The sequence below is a fragment of the Hippopotamus amphibius genome, chromosome 3, assembly GCF_030028045.1.
Source record: "Hippopotamus amphibius kiboko isolate mHipAmp2 chromosome 3, mHipAmp2.hap2, whole genome shotgun sequence".
Taxonomy (NCBI): domain Eukaryota; kingdom Metazoa; phylum Chordata; class Mammalia; order Artiodactyla; family Hippopotamidae; genus Hippopotamus; species Hippopotamus amphibius.
The window spans coordinates 113,493,114-113,512,641 of record NC_080188.1 but is presented as its reverse complement, the minus strand read 5'-3'; the positions used below and the strand labels follow the sequence as shown (position 1 = coordinate 113,512,641).

The following is a 19,528-nucleotide window of genomic DNA, read 5'->3' as shown; positions in this document are numbered from 1 at the left end:
AGCTGGACTGTGGTCAACTCTGGGATGGCTGGACCCAAGGCTGACCAAAGGGGTCAAAGGGGCTGGAACTGGAACCCATTCACTTTCTGAGGCCCTGCCTCTCCACCCTCCAACATTACCCACCATACTGTTCTAGATGAACGACCTCACTCAACCCACCCCTATCCATGTGGCCCAACTTCTTGCACACGAGGCTCACCCCTCCACAGGAAGCTGACACATGTGAACAAGAAAACTTGTCCATACTTTGTTCCCATGAAAGTGATCAAATAGCATTATCTTGTGTTTGCTTGTCTTGCTGTAGGTGCCGCTCATGAAGATTCCCAAATTGATGGAGAATAGTTCAGAGGTGACTGAATTCCTTCTTGTGGGGTTAACAGATGCTCTAGAGATGCAGGTCCCTTTATTAACAATCTTCACTCTCATCTACCTCATCACTCTGATTGGGAACCTTGGGATGATCCTGTTGATTCTGTTGGATTCTTGACTCCACACGCCCAGGTACTTTTTCCTCAGTCACCTCTCCCTAGTAGATTGTGTTTATTCCTCTGCCATCACTGCCAAAGTAATGGTGGGGTTTCTCACAGGAAATAAGATTATATCCTACAATGCGTGTGCTGCCCAGATGTTCTTCTTTGTAACCTTTGCCACTATTGAAAGTTTCCTCCTGGCCTCAATGGCCTTTGACTGCCACGCAGCAGTGTGCAAACCCCTGCATTACACCACCACCATGACAACGACTGTGTGTGCCCTACTGGTCACTGGCTCCTATGCTTGTGGACTCTTGCAATCTTCCATCCTTGTTGCTTTGACTTTCCACCTCTCCTTCTGTCATTCCAACATGGTTAATCACTTTTTCTGTGACATTCCCCCATTACTGATTCTCTCTTGCTCTGATACCTACACAAATGAGATTGTGCTTTTCACACTGGCAGTGTTAAATATCTTTTGCAGTCTTTTGATTATCTTGGACTCTTACCTGTTCATTTTTATTGCTATCCTGAGGATGCACTCAGCCGAGGCACGGAAAAAGGCCTTCTCCACGTGTGCTTCCCACCTCACCACTGTTTCCATCTTCTATGGGACGATCATTTTCATGTACTTGCAGCCCAGCTCCAGTCATTCCATGGATACAGACAAAGTGGTATCTGTGTTCTACACCATGGTCATCCCCATGCTGAACACTTTGGTCTACAGCCTGAGGAACAAAGAGGTCAAGGGTGCATTTAAGAAGGTGGTAAGGAAAAGCAAAGTCTTCATTGGGCTTGGCTTACTAATTAGAAATAACATGCAAACCATATGAAACTTCTATGGGACTTTGTGTGCCTAAGAATGTTTTTTGAATTTTAATTCTTTCTTGTCTTTCATTTCTTTGAGCAGTTCCTTCTCAAGAGAAACTGGTTCTATTCATGCTTTGGGAATATGACTGGGTAGGAGAAATTCTGGATGTCTTTTTCCAGAAATAGAATATTGCTGCTATCTTAAGATAAAGATTATAATCCTAGATACTATAGGATCCCACTTTCCATCAATCTATTTGTCTAAAGTGCTTTGCAGGTAAACCTCATAAGTGTTTGACACTCGAGTTACATTTTCAATGGCTGGAATTTAAAAGAAACCTATGATTCTTCTACACAGCATAGGGGCATGGTTCTCAGACATTCATGCTCCTAAGTTATCTTGAGAGACTGATGAAACACAGAATTCCAAGATCTAATTCAGATAATAAAATTTAGTATATCTCTGATAGAGCCCAGAAATGTGTAGAATTTTGCCCCATTATCCTCACATATGTGGATCCTGAACTTAGGTAGCAAGAATGCCAATTGTAAATCTGGATAACGAGGGATATTATATAAGCTAAAAATAATTTCCTGAATCTCAGAGAGAAAAACAGTTCAAAAAGCTGAAATATATCTATACCTGTTCCTTACCTGAGTTCTAATAGATAAAGTTCATATAAGAGTCTGGCTAGGGAGGATTGCCTGCATTATTAACAAGCTTCCTCTGTATTCCAGATGAGGTTGGGGTGCAGATCACACTTTGAAAACTGTTCCCATAGAGCAGTGATTCAAAAGCATCATTACCAAACCAGCAGCATTGGCATCACCTGGAATTTTTTAGGAATGCCAGTTACAGGAACCCTCCCCCCAGACCCACAGAATCGAAACTCTAGGAGTACAGCCAACCTGTGTTTTAACAAGCCCTCCTGGTGATTCTGAAACATACTCAGGTTTGAAAACCAATGGATTCAAGCAACCAAGAAGCATTAACCTGCAGTGGTGGTTCTTAAACTCAAAATAACCTGGGGGAGATCTTTAAAACACTACTGCCTGGATCCCACCTCTGGAGAGTATGATTTCACAGACCTGGGGCTAAGACCTGTAAAGGGGCTAAGATTGTAAACTGCAGTCACTTCCCTGGAGCCTGACATATAGAAGAGATTGGGACAAAAAGAAAAGGTAATATTCATTTAGAATCTAATTCCTGCATAAGTATTGCATATGCTGTCTCATTAAGGTCCCACATTAACTCTGAGAGAATCAACCATGTAGAAAGGAGGAAATGGAAGCTCAGACATGGGTAACTGGTAGCCAAGCAAGAATTTTAATCCAAGTCTGCAGGACTCCAAAGCACATCCTTTCCAGCTTAGTTCAGCTAACAATTGTTTAACTCCATAGCATTTTGTAGTAGGCATAAAGTATATTAAGACAAAAAAACTATTTTATCAAATACCACTAATCTTCTCAGTATAATATAATTATCCTTTTTATTGAAGTATAGTTGATTTGCAATGCTGTGTTAATTTCTGCTGTACAGCAAAGTGACTTAAAGAACATAATTATCTTTATAACTAAAGCATCAGAAGGACTGAAAGAGAAAAAGTCAGAATAATATTGATCTAGCATCTTCCTTGAACTGTTTAAATCTCCTTCTTTGTCGATGTTCTGAAGACTCCCCAAATTCCTGTCACTTTCTCAGAGCTTTAAGTAGGAGTACATTAAACAACATGGGTTTTAGAGGTCATCAGAGGTATATAAAGGGGATTTGAACCCTGGTGCTCTGTCCACGTGTTGCTGCTTCTTACAATTAATCCCTTGTTACCTGGGAAGCCTTGTCATCCTTGTTTTCTAGAAGCTTTGTGATACATAATTAGAAGCTTTGCTTGGATAAAAAAGTTAAGCTAGAAAATTGCATACTCCATTGAAAATTCATTTTTAAGAGGGCTGAAAACCACAAACCCTAAAATCTGATGTGCTTACCTTCATCAAATCCCATAGGCCCTATTGCCTCCCTGAGAAGACATGAGAAGAACAGTAAAAGATGACTGTGTACCCAGAAGGCCTCCATGCCCTGACCTTTCAAGTCCTAGTGGGTTGGTGTGTGGTATTAATCACATCTAGTTGTGCAGCACACACAGCGGGCAAGTTCAGACAGCGATTAACTACATCCAACACTCGGTGTTGGACAGCAATAGAATACTATAAAAATTCATCCATCTCCTGTCAAATATGCTATTGTAACATACAAATGAGTAATAAATGTATACAAGTGAAAATTTCTGTCTGGATTATTTCTGGGAATGGAAGCTGCTATAGACTGAATGTTTGTGTGCCCCCCAAATTCATATGTTAAATCCTAATGCCCAATGAAAAGATAATAGGAGTTGGGGTCTCTTGGGGGAGGCATATTCAGTGTCTGGTGGAGCCTTCATGAATGGGCAAAATGTTCTCATGAAAGAGAACCCAGAGATCTCTTTTGCCCCTTCCACCATGTGAGGACACAGCAAAAAGACGGCAATCATAAATCAGGAAGTCGGCCTTCATCAGATGTGGAATCTGCCAGTGCCTTGATCCAGGACTTTCTAGCCTCCAGAATTGTGAGAAATAAATTTTTTGTTTGTTTGTTTTGTTTGTTTGTTTTTTAAACTCTTTATTGGAATACATTTGCTTTACACTCTTGTACCCTTCTCTGAGGTACACCAAAGTGAATCAGCTGCATCTACACACATATTCCCATATCCCTTCCCTCCCGTGACTCCCCCCCACCATCCCCGTCCTGGCCCTCCAAGGCATCTCCCATGAGGTTGATATCCTTTTGTTACACAGCAACTTCCCACTAGCTATCTATTTTACAGCTGCTAGTGTAAATATGTCTGTGCTACTCTCTCACCTCGTCCCAACTTCCCCTTTGCCCCTCACCCCAGCCCCGTGTCCTCAAGTCCATTCTCTACTTCTGTATCTCCACTCTTGCCTGTCACTGGTTTCATCAGTATCATTTCTTCAGATTCCATATATATGTGTTAGCATACAATATTTGTTTTTCTCTTTCTGACTTACTTCACTCTGTATGACAGACTCTAGGTCTATCCACCTCATGACATATAGTTCCATTTCATTCCTTATTATGGCTGAGTAATATTCCATTGTATATATGTGCCACATCTTCTTTATCCATTCATCTGTTGATGGGCATTTAGGTTGTTTCCATGTCCTGGCTATTGTAAATAGTGCTGCAATGAACATTATGCTACTTGTTTCTTTTTGGATCATGGTTTTCTCTGGGTATATGACCAATGGAAACTCAAAAGACCCCGAAAAGCCAAAACAATCTTGAGAAGGAAAGATGGAGTTGGTGGAATTAGGCTTCCTGACTTCAAACTATACTATAAGGCTGCAGTGATCAAGACAGTATGGTACTGGCACAAAAATAGAAAGGAAGATCAATGGAACAGAATAGAGAACTCAGAGATAAACCCAAGCACATATGGGCAGCTTATCTTTGACAAAAGAGGCAAGAATATACAATGGAAAAAAGATAGCCTTTTCAAGAAGTGGTGCTGGGAAAATTGGACAGCTACATGTAAAAGAATGAAATTAGAACACTTCCTAACACTGTACACAAAAATAAACTCCAAATGGATTAAAGACCTACATGTAAGGCCAGACACTCTAAATCTCCTAGGGGAAAACATAGGCAGAACACTCTATGACATACATCCAAGCAAGATCCTTTTTGCCCCACCTCCTAAAATTATGGAAATAAAATCAAGAATAAATAAATGGGACCTAATGAAACTTAAAAGCTTTTGCACAGCGAAAGAATCCATAAACAAGACAAGAAGACAACCCTCAGAATGGAAGAAAATACTTGCGAGTGAAGCAACGGACAAAGGATTAATCTCCAAAATATACAAGCAGCTCATGCAGCTTAATACCAAAAAAGCAAATAACCCAATCCACAAATGGGCGGAAGACCTAAATAGACATTTCTCCAAAGAAGACATACAGATGGCCAACAAACACATGAAAAGATGCTCAACATCACTAATTATTAGACAAATGCAAGTCAAAGCCACAATGAGGTATCACCTCCACCAGTCAGAATGGCCATCATCAAAAAATCTAGAGACAATAAATGTTGGAGAGGGTGTGGAAAAAAGGAAACTCTCCTGCACTGTTGGTGGGATTGTAAGCTGGTACAGCCACTATGGAAAACAGTTTGGAGGTTCCTTAAAAAACTAAAAATAAATTTTTATTGTTTATAAGCCACCCAATCTATGATGTTTTGAAGCCTGAGCAGACTAAGACAGAAGCATTAGGAGCAGCAGAATGAGCTCAAACTCTCCCCCACACTACTAACTGTAACTTTGATTCTAATAACACATGGAACTCAAGATCAACAGTGAAAGGAAATCCTTTCTGCAGGCGGACTGCAGAGGAATTAAATATTATCCTTGGCCACTCAGAAGCATTCGATCAAGCCAAGATGGAATTTTCTACTAATTAGAAAACTATTTCTGGAACTGACATCTAATGGGAATTACACACTCCTAAGGACTGGGATGAGCTCATACATCAGCCCTCTCATCTTCTACCAGGCTTGGCTTTTTATAAGAGGAATCAAATGCTTATTCAATAAAAAATGAAGTAAATGAATGGGTGAAGAAATATGTGACTGGATGATTGATTACATGAGTGAGTAAATAAACCAATCAATGAACTGAGGTTGAATGAATGAGTCAGCACCAGGCTGGATACCTAATGGCTAATTACAGGATTTGAGATCTGCTTATTCTTTGAGCCCAAGGAGAGGACATGTCTCAGATCAACCCAGAGTTTTCTCTCTTCCCTCATCCCACAGAAGAACAAATTATGCTCCTTTTCACTAACTAAGCCCAATTGGGGTTGAGATAAGATTTAATGAACATTTTATATACTTAGTATCATTCTTGGCATATTGTAAAGAAAAAAAGGTTAAGTATTTTATTATATCTTCACCAAAAGTAGAACAGAGAGAATCAGACCATTGTACCTCCCTGCCCTTCTCCAACTTTAAGACCACGTCATTTTATTTCTTCTCTTTTGTGTGTTCATGAATTTTATGAAATGGACCTATGTTCTTATACTATGTCCATCGGAGGACATCTTCCTGAGGCCAAGGACCTATGGGGAAACCATAACAAAGACCAATTTTTCTGTCTGACTTTGTTTACCCTATTCAGTCAGTCAAGATATGTTTAATATTGTGACCTCAGCCACAGAATTGTCTAATTCTTCTCTCTGGGGTGTCCAGGAAATGTGTTAGGCATGGAGGACTTTAATGCCCTTCTCATCAGCAGAACTAAAAATAAAATAAAATAGTGACGAGATTAGTGATATTCTTGTGACACATGTACCCAAAACATAGGCAGACTCTCAAGGCTCTCTGTGAGTTACTTCATAAGGTTTTCCCTCTTTAACGTCCTAGTGAGAGAGAGCCAGGTATGCTTTGCAACAGCATGTGTGCATTTTATCAGTGGCTTTCCCAAGAGAGAACTGCTTGTTAAGAAAGTGCATAGAAGATGCAAAGAAGAGGAAGGGCAGGGCAGAGAAGATACTGAGTATGTGTGGACATGAGAGAATATTTCAGTCATATCATATAATAAGAGGAGTTGATTTTTCTTGTGTGAAAACCCTTCTATAGAGGGTTTTGATGAATTCAAAAGTAATTTATTCCAACTCCAAATTCTATCATGAGTGTGAATATCAACACCATCATACAAGCAAACTTTTCTGAACTTGGTAATTGGGATAAACCTTATTGATCTGAGGGTCAGAGCATGTGGAAACAATTGAAGTTAATCTGCTATGTCATACTCAATATTTTTTCTTGAGGAATGAATGAAATTCCATCAGCAAGTTGTCCAGTTAACATCTGAGCAGAAAATAAAGGGAAAAATCTTCTTCCACTACTCTAAATACATAGAAATTTTATATCATGTATCTTAAAATACATACCTTTGCTCAAAATACAACCCGACTTATAAGGGTAGAAGTTGAAAGTATTCTGACAATGTACTTGGAGAGTGTCCAGAAATAATGTGCTGGCTTATGGCAAAGCCACTCAAATAAATAATAAAGCTGTCACCCACTTGCTTGAAATGATAAATATAAGTACAAACACAATATTAAATTATAAATTTAATATCCCCCCAAACATGGACTCCTAAATGTAAGGCCTGATTCTTCACTGGAATCAGAAAATCATAAATAGAGAAGGGTACACTAGAGGAAAGGAAAAAACCTAACACATAAACTGAGCAAACATATTACAAGAAAACTCAAAGCAATGAAATTAAACCAAAAAGTCACTCATCTAAGGAAAAGAATCCGTGTTTATGAAAATATAACTAATAGAGAAGTATGGGAAGGAGAGTAAAATAAGTATATTTTGAAATCTCAAAGGAGTGAAACAGAAAATAATATCCATCAACAGCAATAAGGGGTATCCCTGTTCTAAAATTATTTAATGTATGGAGGTGACTGAGGGCAGACAGGGAGAGGTCCATGCTATTGGAAGAAGAGCTTATTACCCACATTTCCCAAGAGAAGGGGACACACTATGCCACTCAGGGCTACAAGTTTGGTCAGGTGGCAGAAGACAGGAACAAGGGAAAGTGGAAGCCAGAGCCTTTATTAGGGTTTCTTCAGGAAAGACGGGCAAGGCAAAGTAAACAGTTTAGGACTAACTAGTTTGAATAATTCTTGCAAGCCTTGGGCTACAGAGGTGATCTATAATTGCCTGATACCTGGTCCTGGAGTGATTTAGAGCAGGGGAAATAGTGGTTTGTTGTGTAGGAATTAAATAAGAAAATGGTTGGAGCACAGCCTTGCATCTGCAGATCTGCACATGAACGACACGCTCCAGACAAGCTGTCCCTCAGTCCTAGGAATTAGCTAGCCCTGGAAGGATGGTCTGTAAGACCCCTGAGAGGTGTCAAAACATTATAAGATACAGAAAATTTAAAACAAAAGCAATATACCTTGTTTACCACATTCCCACATTGAATAAGACTGAACCGTACGATCAATTAAAAAAAAAAAAAAAAACACCTTGGGAAATAATGGTGTGTGACTTCCAAGGGTGTATCATAAAAGACATTGCAGCTTCTGTTTTGTATCACTTTGCTCTAGAGCAGGGATCCCCAACCCCCAGGGACTGGTCGGAGGTCTGTTAGGGACAGGGCTGTAGAGTAGGAGGTGAGCAGCGGGCGGGGGAGCAAAGCTTCATCTGCTGCTTCCCATCATTTCCCATTGCTCACACTACTGCCTAAACCACCCCCACCCCTCTCCCAGTCCCTGGAAAAACTTTTTTCCACAAAACCAGTCCCGGGTGCCAAAAAGGTTGGGGACCACTGCTCTAGAGGAAACCAGCTGCATGTCATAAGGACACTCAAGCAGGACTCTCCAGTCCTGCCAAGAACCATATAAGTGAGCCACCTTGGAAGGATATTCTCCAGCCCCAGGCAAGCTTTCAGAAGGCTGCAGCCTAGCTGGCATCTTGACTACAACCTAATGACACGACCTAAGGCAAAAATCACCCAGAGTGCCTCTCCTGAAGCCTTGATCTTTAGAAACTGCAACACAATAAATATGTATTGTGGTTTTAAGCCTCTAAACTTTGAGGTAATCTGTTATGCAGCAACAAATAACAAATGCAGTCACAGAGCAATTACATGGTTTGGCCAAATTATAAAGCTAGTAAAGTGGCAAAGCAAAGATTAATGCCCTTAACCACTATAGAAATTGCTTCTTACAGAATGAAAAGAAGATTTTGACCCTAAGAGTAATCAGTGAGGGCAATGGGGTAGGAGATTAGGTCAGAGAAGGAGCCAGGTTCTGATTATAAAGGACCTTTCAGGTCATAGGATGGATTTTGGATTTTAGTCCGAACAACATGGCAAGTCACTGGAGGGATTTGGACAGAGAAATGATGTTATCTAATAAATGTTATCTAAAAGTCATTATGATTGCTGAGTAGAAAAAAATTATAATTAGCTGATTGCATATTCATGGATTTATTTCTGAACTGTCTATTCTGTTCCATTGATCTCTGTGTCTGTTTTTATCCCAATACCATATTGTTTTGATAACTATAGCTTTGTAAAATAGTTAGAAATCAGCAATTGTGATGCCTCCAGCTTTGCTGTTCTCAAGATTGCTTTTGTAATTGGGTTCTTTGGTGGTTCCATATGCATTTTAGGATTGTTTTTTCTAGTTCTATGGAAAATGCCAGTGGCACTTTGATAGGGATTTCATTGACTCTGTAGATCACTTTGGGTAGTTTAGACTTTGTAACAATATTAATTATTCCAATCCATAAACATGAGATATCTTTCCATTTATGTGTCTTCTTCAATTCTTTCATTTTATAGTTTCCAGTGTACAGATATTTCATTTCCTTGATTTAATTTATTCCTAGACATATTTTATTCTTTTTAATGCTATTGTAAATGAGCTTGTATTTTTTTATTTCTTTCTTGAATAATTCATTCTTGGTGTATAGAAAAGCAGCAGATTTTTGTATGTTGATTTTTATTCTTCAACTTCACTGAAGTCATTTATAAGTGCTTACAATTTTTGGTGAAGTCTTTAGTGTTTCCTATATATAAGGTCATGTAATCTGCAAACAGAGACAACTTTAATTATTCCTTTCCTATTTGAATGCTTTTATTTCTTTTCCTTTTCTAATTGCTCTGGCTAGAATAGAAGTGGTGAGAGTGGGCTTCCCTGTCTCGTTCCTGATCTTAGAGGAAAACCTTTTATCTTTCCACCATTGAGTATGGTGTTAGCTGTGGGCTTGTCATACAAATATCTAATATGTATATAAAAAGAGGCACAACATCACTAATCATCAGGGAAATGCAAATCAAAACCACAGTATCACCTCACACCTGTCAATGGCCAACATCAAAAGACAAGAGGTAATGTGTTGGCAAAAATGTAGAGATAAGAGAACCCTTGTACACTGTTGATGGGATTATAAATTGGTGCAGCCATGATGGAAAACAGTACGGAGGGTTCCTAAAAAAAAAAAATTAAAAATGGAACTGCCTCGTGATGGAGCAATTTCATTTCTGTGTATATATCCAAAGGAAATGATGTCAGTATATTGATGAGATGTCTGCACCCCAATGTTCATTGCTGCATTAGTCTCAATAGCCAAAAATGGAAACAACCAAAGTGTTTTTGATAGACACACAACAATAGAATATTATCCAGTCTTAAAAAAAGAAGGAAATCCTGTCATTTGTGACAATGTAGATAATCCTGGAGGACATTACACTAAGTGAAATAAACCAGACACAGACAAATATCATATGATTACACTTAAGTGCAAAGCATTTTTTAAAAATCCAAACTCAAAGTAACAGAGTAAAATGTTGATTACTAAGGCTGGGATGTAGGGGAAAAGAAAAGATTTTTTAAAAAGAAGAAAGGAAGTAGAATGGTAGTTGCCAAGAGCTGGGGGGGAGGGAATGGTGGAGAGGTTATTGTTTAAGAGATACAGAGTTTCCACATATACAGAATCTAAAAATGGTACTGATGAACTCAGTGACAAGAACAAGGACGCAGATACAGAGAATGGACTGGAGAACTCGAGGTTTGGGAGGGGGCGGGTAGTGAAGGGGAAGCTGAGACGAAGCGAGAGAGTAGCACAGACATATATATACTACCAACTGTAAAATAGATAGTCAGTGGGAAGTTGTTGTATAACAAAGGGAGTCCAACTCGAGGATGGAAGATGCCTTAGAGGACTGGGGCGGGGAGGGTGGGGGGGACTCGAGGGTGGGGGAGTCAAGGAAGGGAGGGAATATGGGGATATGTGTATAAAAACAGATGATTGAACTTGGTGTACCCCCCAAAAAATAATAAATAAATAAAATTTAAAAAAAAATCCTGCCTTCCTTATTAAAAAAAAAAAGAGAGAGAGATACAGAGTTTCAGTTTTGCAAAAGGAAAAGAGTTCTATAGATGAGTGGGGGTATGCTTATACAACAATATGCATGTAGTTAATACCACCGAACTGTACTTAAAACAGTTAAGATAGTAAATGTTATGTTATTTGTAATCTACCACAATATAAATACATACATACATATATAGAAATTATCCTTAGAAATTTAAATAATAAAATATGTGCATTTTGCAGATCAACTATATCCCCATTTTAAAAGATTTTAAATTAATTAAATATGTGCGTTTTAAAAAAGAAAGAATAAAGACTGTAAAAGTAAAGAGTGGAAGCCAGGAGACCAATTACAAAAACAGATGCAGAAATTCAAACCATAGATGATAATACATTGGACCAGAGCTGTAGAGATGGAAGTAGGAGAAAGAATCACATTCCAAGTCATTTTTTATGTGGAGCTTAAAGGATGTGCCAACAGGTTAGATGGCGGGGGCGGGGGGGGGGGTGGTGAGCAGGACAGAAAGAGATGACATGAAATGTGTTGTCACATCTCAGAAGGGAGAAGAGGAGCAGGTTAGTGAGGAAAATCAAGGGCTAACTTAAACACATCAAATTAAAATTTGACATAGAGACATGGAGTAGACAGCAGGTGTAGGTCTAAAGTTCAGGATACAGGTTTGAGACAAAGCTACAATTTTGCAAATTGTTAGCATGTACTAGTGTTTACATCAACACTCCCTTGCTTTTCATTTTACCTCAAAGGCTGCTTGTTCCTTGTTTCACCCTCAATATCTTCCCAAACTTTGAATGTTGGTGTGGCCCACAGCTTAGTCCTTGGATCTCTCTCCTCTGCTCTATCATCACTCACCTCCTAGGGGATGTTTCATCTAGTTTCATGGCTCAAAATGTATCCAGAGGCCTAACAGCGAATGTTTGGCTTATAGATACTATACATTCTGGGCTATCTTTATGTAGATCACTAAACACAGATAGTTTCCACAGTACCAAAAAAGAGAATTTGATCTTGGTGACCATAATTAATTACGTTTGTTTTTATATTATTATGGATATTGTAAGGTATCTAATATATTGAAGAAACTGTGGTTTTATGTATGATAAGAAGATGTTCTTAACCTCTATATGTGTGGGAAGACATTCAGAAGTCTTTCTGAAACCTTGTAAATGTTACTAAAAGTAATTAAAGTATGTGGGCCGAGTGACTGGATGCAGAATGTCCTGCTTGAGCAGTGGAGGAGCTAAGGGTGCTGGGCGTGGAGACTATGGGGGCATAGGCTACTGTGGAAACAGAATATTGACCCTCTCTGGGGGCGCAGCCCCTTTCTCACTTGCACACCTCATATCACCCTGTTTGGCCCTGGAGGATGGCTGGTTAGCCAGAGACGGGTAAGATTCCTCAGGGGAGGAACAACCTAAGACAGGCACAGTCTCAGAGGGGCCAACAGGGGTGGGGCACAGACCCCTAATCCTTCTGAGAGAGGTCTCCTGCCCCCAGGGCTGCTTTGCTCTCCACGCCCAGCTCAAATCTGCACCCTGCTCAGATCCACACCTGCTCAAATCGAACCCAGGAGGCAAACAAAGATCATTGCCCCAGTCATGTGAGGCCTTTGTGTGTTTATTTCAAAGATAGCCTTGTTTATGGGACTAAACTGGAAGCGTTAGACCCTTAGGCTATGCCAAGAACTCAATAAAAGCAACGTGGGATCAATCAGCAAGGCTCTTGATCCTAGAGGTCTTGAGTCCCCCGGTCCCATCTTTCTCTTAAATCTGTGTCTGTGTTTTCTTTAAGCTTGAGGCACCCGTCACTCACCTCAAGTCGCCGAGCTGGTCTCGGCATATATGCCCTTGATTCAAGTATGAGTCATCTATGTTATTCCTAAATCAGTGGAAGACTCTTTTGATTGACCATCATAACAAACAATACTCAAGTTCATGTGTTGTTTTTTGAAAATATGTATCTAATACAGAAAATTCTCTGATAACTGACTAAGATGGAAAGTTTGCAAAGAGTTATAGAATTAGATGGAGAGATTGAAAATGGAAATTCTGTTAGAATAAGGGCAGAAATGGTACATGAAATTGAAGAGAGGTAACTAAGGAGGAGCAATAGAAAAACTTGGTTGAATGAGAGTTAAAATTATAGTTCATCAAATTATAGTTTTATCACAGAAACAAGTAGATACGGGGCAGGGTTCAGCAGAGAGAAACATGTATATGATTGACAGGGGAAACAAGAAAGCTAAAAGTGATGGATGGAATGCAATTCTTCAAAGTTTTCTGTGCCTTATGAGAAAAGTAGAAATTGTAGAATTGTAAAGTTAGGACCATGAATGTCATCTAGTCCAACCGCTTGTAGCATAGATGAGGAAATTCAAATATTTCAGTTTCCACAATTTGCCTGAGATAATTCAGGATTTGAGTAGCAAAGCCAGGCCTAAAACTCACTCCAGTGTTCCTGGCAAGTGTCATTTTAATACACTCTGTGCCTGACACAAACATTTCCCATGATTAGATTTACTAGAACACAACACCATATGTCTCTGTGGGGTATAGGTAGGAAGGAGGACACCATCCTGTAGACACCAGACAACAGTTATCTGTGACCAGCATGTGAAAAGTTATCTATTCACTTTGTCACAGTTGATCAACCCAGGAAAATTTTCCCAAATATTATTTAGTTGGATTTGTGGTCAGAAAGGCCACTGGGGAAATTTCTCCTCTTTGGGACCTATTATTTTAATACATCCTATAGGGCACTAAGTTATCTGGCTAAATCAGGCAAGAGTGGCCTCTTAGTAAAGAGGAGAATGCAGAAGATGAGACTGGTCTTCCCATGCAGGACTGGCTTAGGGTAATCCCATAGTATCCCTACTTTCATGCTATTCCTCTTTATCTCACCCTATCCCCAAAACCTGATTTTTCTCCTGAATACCAGCATTCTACTACCCATCCATACCTAAATACTACAAGGTTATCACCTACTGGTCATTTTCCATTTCTAGGGGATTGTACACATCTGAGGCCCATGTATCCTTATTTTATTTCATCCTTAAAGACAAGATACATAGGGTCAAAAAGCATTCCAAGAGAGCTCCCTTAATCATCTATGGCAGAAACTTTCATCATTTCAGCAAAAAATAATGTTTGTCTGTATTAATTTTTTGATGGCTAATGGAATGAAGTGAATTTCAAAGAGGTAAGGAAACATCTTCAGAAGTTTTTAAAAAATAAATTAGCCATTCTTTTTTATAACTGATCTTAATTTACTGTATATAATAATTTAGAGCAAGGATAGACAAACTAGATGTACAGACCAAATTTAGCTTTATTTGGTATGGCCTGTGAGCTAAGAATGTGTTTTATACTTAAAGAGAAAGGAATGAAAGAAAGAAATGGAGGAGATGACAGAGATAGAGATAAATAGAGATTGAAAGATAGGAAGGAAGGAAAGAAGGAAGGAAAAAAGGGAGGGAGGGAGGAAGGGAGGGAGGGAAGGAAAGGAAAGAGCAGGGAAGGAGGGAGGAAGTGACACAATATACCCACAGTGCCTAAAATATTTACTACCTGGTCCTTTGTAGAAAAAGTTTGCCAATTTAGAGTGTAGGGATAATTTTCTAGTACAAGAAGAGTTGAAGAAATCAAATGACATAATGTATTGGGTAAATACTTATCCATACTTCCCAGATGAGGAAAACAAAGCTTAGATTGTGGCTTGTCCAACCCCATATAACTGGGAAGTAGTGAAACCAAGGTTCAGACTTAGGTCTTCCTTTTCTAGATCCAAAATATGTGGGCTTGAATCCTGACTCCACCACAGACTAACTGTTTGATCTCTGACTAGTTACTTAATCTTTTGGAACCCCTGTTCTCTATCTGTAAAAGAGGCATAAAATACTACCTGCCCATAGTGTAGTTGTGGGGTGCAAGTTGTGAGAGCTTACAAGAGTACCTACACATAATGGCATAAGCCATTACTATTATATTTTAGTAATATAATAATTACCTTATAATACTTCCCATGGCACCTAAAGTGGCTTTCATGAAACAAATTTTGAAAAGTTAACTGTATATACACTTCTTCACATCAGTGTCTCAGGGCCTTTTAATGCTTTTCTCCATTGTGGATCACAAAGAGAAAGACTATTTAGTATTTCCCAAATGTGTTTGATGATATATCTATATAGATATATATATACACACATGTATATATATACATATGTGTGTGTATTTCTATTTACAAACCTATCATCTGTTTATCTTTCTGTCTGGGGAGGAGCATGTTATAGCTTTAGTACTCTAAAAGATTATATAGGAAACCCTCACTAAGAAGAGTTTTTCCCAAGATCTGTTAAATATCATGTCTTCATTACATGATTGAGGACAAGAATCACTTTTTAATTTTTTTATATTCTCCCACAGAGCTGAGACAAAGATTTCAGCATATAGCAGGTGTTCAACAAATGCTAGCTAGCTTCCTTTCTTGATTGATGGACAGTACTTAGCCTGTTATGTCTGATGCAGGCATAACAGTCTTATAATTGAGATACAGTCATGGTTCTATAGTAGTTCCTAGGAAGAGAACCTTATCCAAAGGTGCATGGAGGATGAGAATCAGGAATGCTTCCTAGATAATTGATTCCTGAGCTGAAATCTGTAAAAATTAGCAAAGAAAGGAAGGAAAAGTTGTCCAGGCTGAGGGACTTTCCATAATTTCAGGAGAGACAAAATAGTATTCAAGGGATTGGAGTAGGAGGGGGACTAGGAATAGATGAGACTCTACTTTAAGATAGACACACTAAGTGAAATAAGGCAGTCACAAAGACACAAATACTATATGAACCACTTACACGAGGTACATAGAGTAGTCAAAATCATGAACACAGAAAGTAGAATGGTGGTCGTCAAGATTGGAGGGATGGGGAAGAATGAGGAGCTGTTTAATGGTATAGAGTTTTAGTTCTGCCTGGTAAAAAGATTGCTAGGTATAAACGTGGTGATAATCGCACAAAAAATATGAATGTACTTAACACCATTGAACTATATACTTAAAATGGTTAAAATACTAAATTTCATGTTATGTGTACTTTACAATTAAAAGAAAAGCTTAGAGGGAAAACGAGCTAGACACAGAACAGGACACTCTATGTATACTTTTATCAACATTCACAGGAACCCTGCAAGTGGTCAGCTAAGGAAACTGAGATTTGCAGGTTTAGTTATTGAGTAAATGAATTTCCCAAGGCCATGTTGCAGAGCCAGGATTCAAGTGCAGGTGGAAGGACCTTAAAACCTATGTGTTTTCTCATAGGAATAATTAACTCAAGAATTTTGTTCACCGTGGGCAGTGCTTTTAAGGGGACCATATGGGGCAGTAGAGATTTTCTGAGGCGTCTCAAAACACACTTCATAGATCACCTCCCTTTCCAATACATGTAACTCCGGACAGAGTTTGAATATTTATTTGTTTCAGACACTCCTACAGAGTTGTTCCAACTAATCTGTATTTTCTGTGTAGCTCTTTGCAATGTCTTAACCGAGTTGCAAAGCAATTGGTATAGATTAAAGGAGTGAAATCCAAGAACCAAAGAGTAGGGGGTAGATTCTGCCTTCTAATAACCAGTCTTGCTGGGTTGAGGTCTTACTTTTGCCTTTAACTACATCATCTTCTAATTCCTTTGTGATTTCGCTTCCTAAGTATATGGTAATTTAGGAAATTAGTGTCAAAATGAATAATAGCCCATTATTCTATACTGTGGTTATTTGAAAAATAGTAAAGAGTTAACATTTACTGAATGCTTATAAGAACTGAAAGTATATTAAGTGCCTTGCATTTATTTGCCCTATATCATCATAGAAACCCTATAAGGCAAGTACATTTGTCATCATTTTCATGTTACATTCATTCCAGATGAGGAAATTGAGTTGTAGAGATTTTATCTGTGTCCAATATTACTTTGAACCCAGGAAGTCTAATGGCAGAAAGCATGCTCTGAACCACTCTGCTATGCTGCCTTGCCTTTATCATGTACTGAAGAATATATTCATGAGTATTTTCTGTTTTATTGAACTATCTCTATATCCTGCACTTATATTTGAATTGATATAATTTTAATATATTATATATTTACCACTCATTATAATTTGTGCTACAATTTAGTATCTAATATGAGCCTCACTCTTGTTCTTTTTTGAACATCTGTTTATTCTCACCATGTTGTTCTTCCAAATACATTTTAAAATCAGATTATGAAGCACATACAAATGCCCACACACAGACACACACGTGTATATGCTCTACTTCTCTTAAGATTTTTATCAGATTCACACCAACTATATGCATTATTTTGAAGATATATGTTTTAAAATATTGAGGGGACTTCTCTGGTGGTCCAATGGTTAAGACTTCACCTTCCAACGTTTCCAATGCTTAGCTTCCCAGGGATCCCTGGCCAGGGAGCTAAGATCCCACATGCCTCAGGGCCAAAAAAAACAAAACAAAGCAAAACAGAAGCAATATTGTAACAAATTCAATAAAGACTTTTAAAAAATGGTCCACATCCAAAAATCTTTTAAAAAATAAAATAAAAGAGTTTTCCATCCCCCCCATAAAGCTTTAGTGATTGATTTTTTTTCTTTAATGTTTGGAGAGTGTGCTTTTTATATAATTGGAAAAATACATTCTATTTATGCTTAATATTTTTAATTAATTAATTAATTTAGTTATTTGTTTATTAGCTTCATTGAGTCTTCATTGCTGCACACGGGCTTTCTCTTGTGGAGAGCGCTGGCCATTCTTCATTGCAGTGCATGGGTTTCTCAGTGCAGTGGCTTCTCTCGTTGCGGAGCACAGGCTCTAGGCATTCAGGTTTCAGTAGCTGCTGTGCATGGGCTCAGTAAACTGTGGCTCATGGGCTCTAGAGCACAGGCTCAGTAGTTGTAGCACACGGGCGTGTGGGATCTTCCCAGCCCAGGGATCGAACCCGTGTCCCCTGCATTGACAGGTGCATTCTTAACCACTGCGCCACCAGGGAAGTCCCTATTTGTGCTTAATATTAAAGTGATTAAGTGTTTTTAAGTGTTATTAAGACTGTGAAAAGAATGACCTTTTCTCCAATTATATACATCTAAATAATAATGTGGTTTTACTGAATCATTCTTTATACAGTTTGAGGAAATTAATACAATCTTACCTATCTCTCCTTTCTCTTACCCATTTCTTATATTTTTGTATCAGTTGAAATTTTAGATCTAGCTACTATTAAATTTATTCTTCATAATGAATTTTGTTCTTTATAAAGTAATATTTGAAATAACTATTTAGACAACTGTGTTTTATTGTTTTAATTCTCATGATTTTTCTTTTATATCTTTTAAATTCTCAACATTTAACTTTTAATTTGATTAATTTTTTATCAAACTAGATTATCTGTTATTATCTTCAACATGAATGTAGACAATATAATTCCAGAGCATTTGCAAATTTGAGAAAAATTCTCTTTGATGTTATATAAAAGAATAACAACTTGATTGATCATAGATGTCTTAATCAGAAATTGTTTTCCTTGAAACATTTCAGATAGAAGTCCACCATCTCCTTAATTTTTGTGTCATAAAAAAGTGTATCTTAGGCACAAATCTGCCTGAGACTAGTTACTTTGCAGAAAGTGGTTACTTTTTTTTTCTTTTTTCCCTTGTGTGGAATTTCTAGTTTCCTTGTCATCTTTCCTTATCTCTACCAGCTCCATTCATGTTTCTGCCTACCATGGATCCAATGCTTTTACCTGTCAGTATACATGAACTCTCAATTTTGAGCTGACAGTTGAAGTCTTACAGAACATATCAATACCTCATAAGGGAAAATAAGTACATATGTTAGGATATGATTGGAATAAAAGTGTGTTCCCAGTCCTCTATGAGACCAAAACATCCAAATAAATATGAAGAATTCTATCATTCAAAGTTTCATCTGTGAAATAAATGTCTACAATTGTATAACTATGAATTCTTTACAGAAGCAAAGAACTAGCACTTATGAACTTACATTTCAAGGATGATGTTCAAAGAGATTTTTGAAGTCTGTTTCTTTGCCTTTAGGAATATACATATGAAGAATTCTAAAGAATATTATTCGCTACCTTTTATTACAATTAGAATCTTGATGATAATTAGGTAATGCCCAAATCAGAAACAAAATTCATGCCTTTATTTTACTCAAGCAATAAAGCAACTCAGCAAAGGAAGGCTCAGCACTTCCTACTCTTCTTTCTCAAGAGAC

General features: G+C 38.1%; 1 pseudogene; it reads left to right on the top strand.

The window, feature by feature from the left end:
* The first annotated feature begins 325 nt into the window (after window positions 1–325).
* Window positions 326–1,303, top strand: LOC130848697 (olfactory receptor 5B12-like; annotated as a pseudogene).
* The last annotated feature ends 18,225 nt before the right edge of the window (window positions 1,304–19,528 follow it).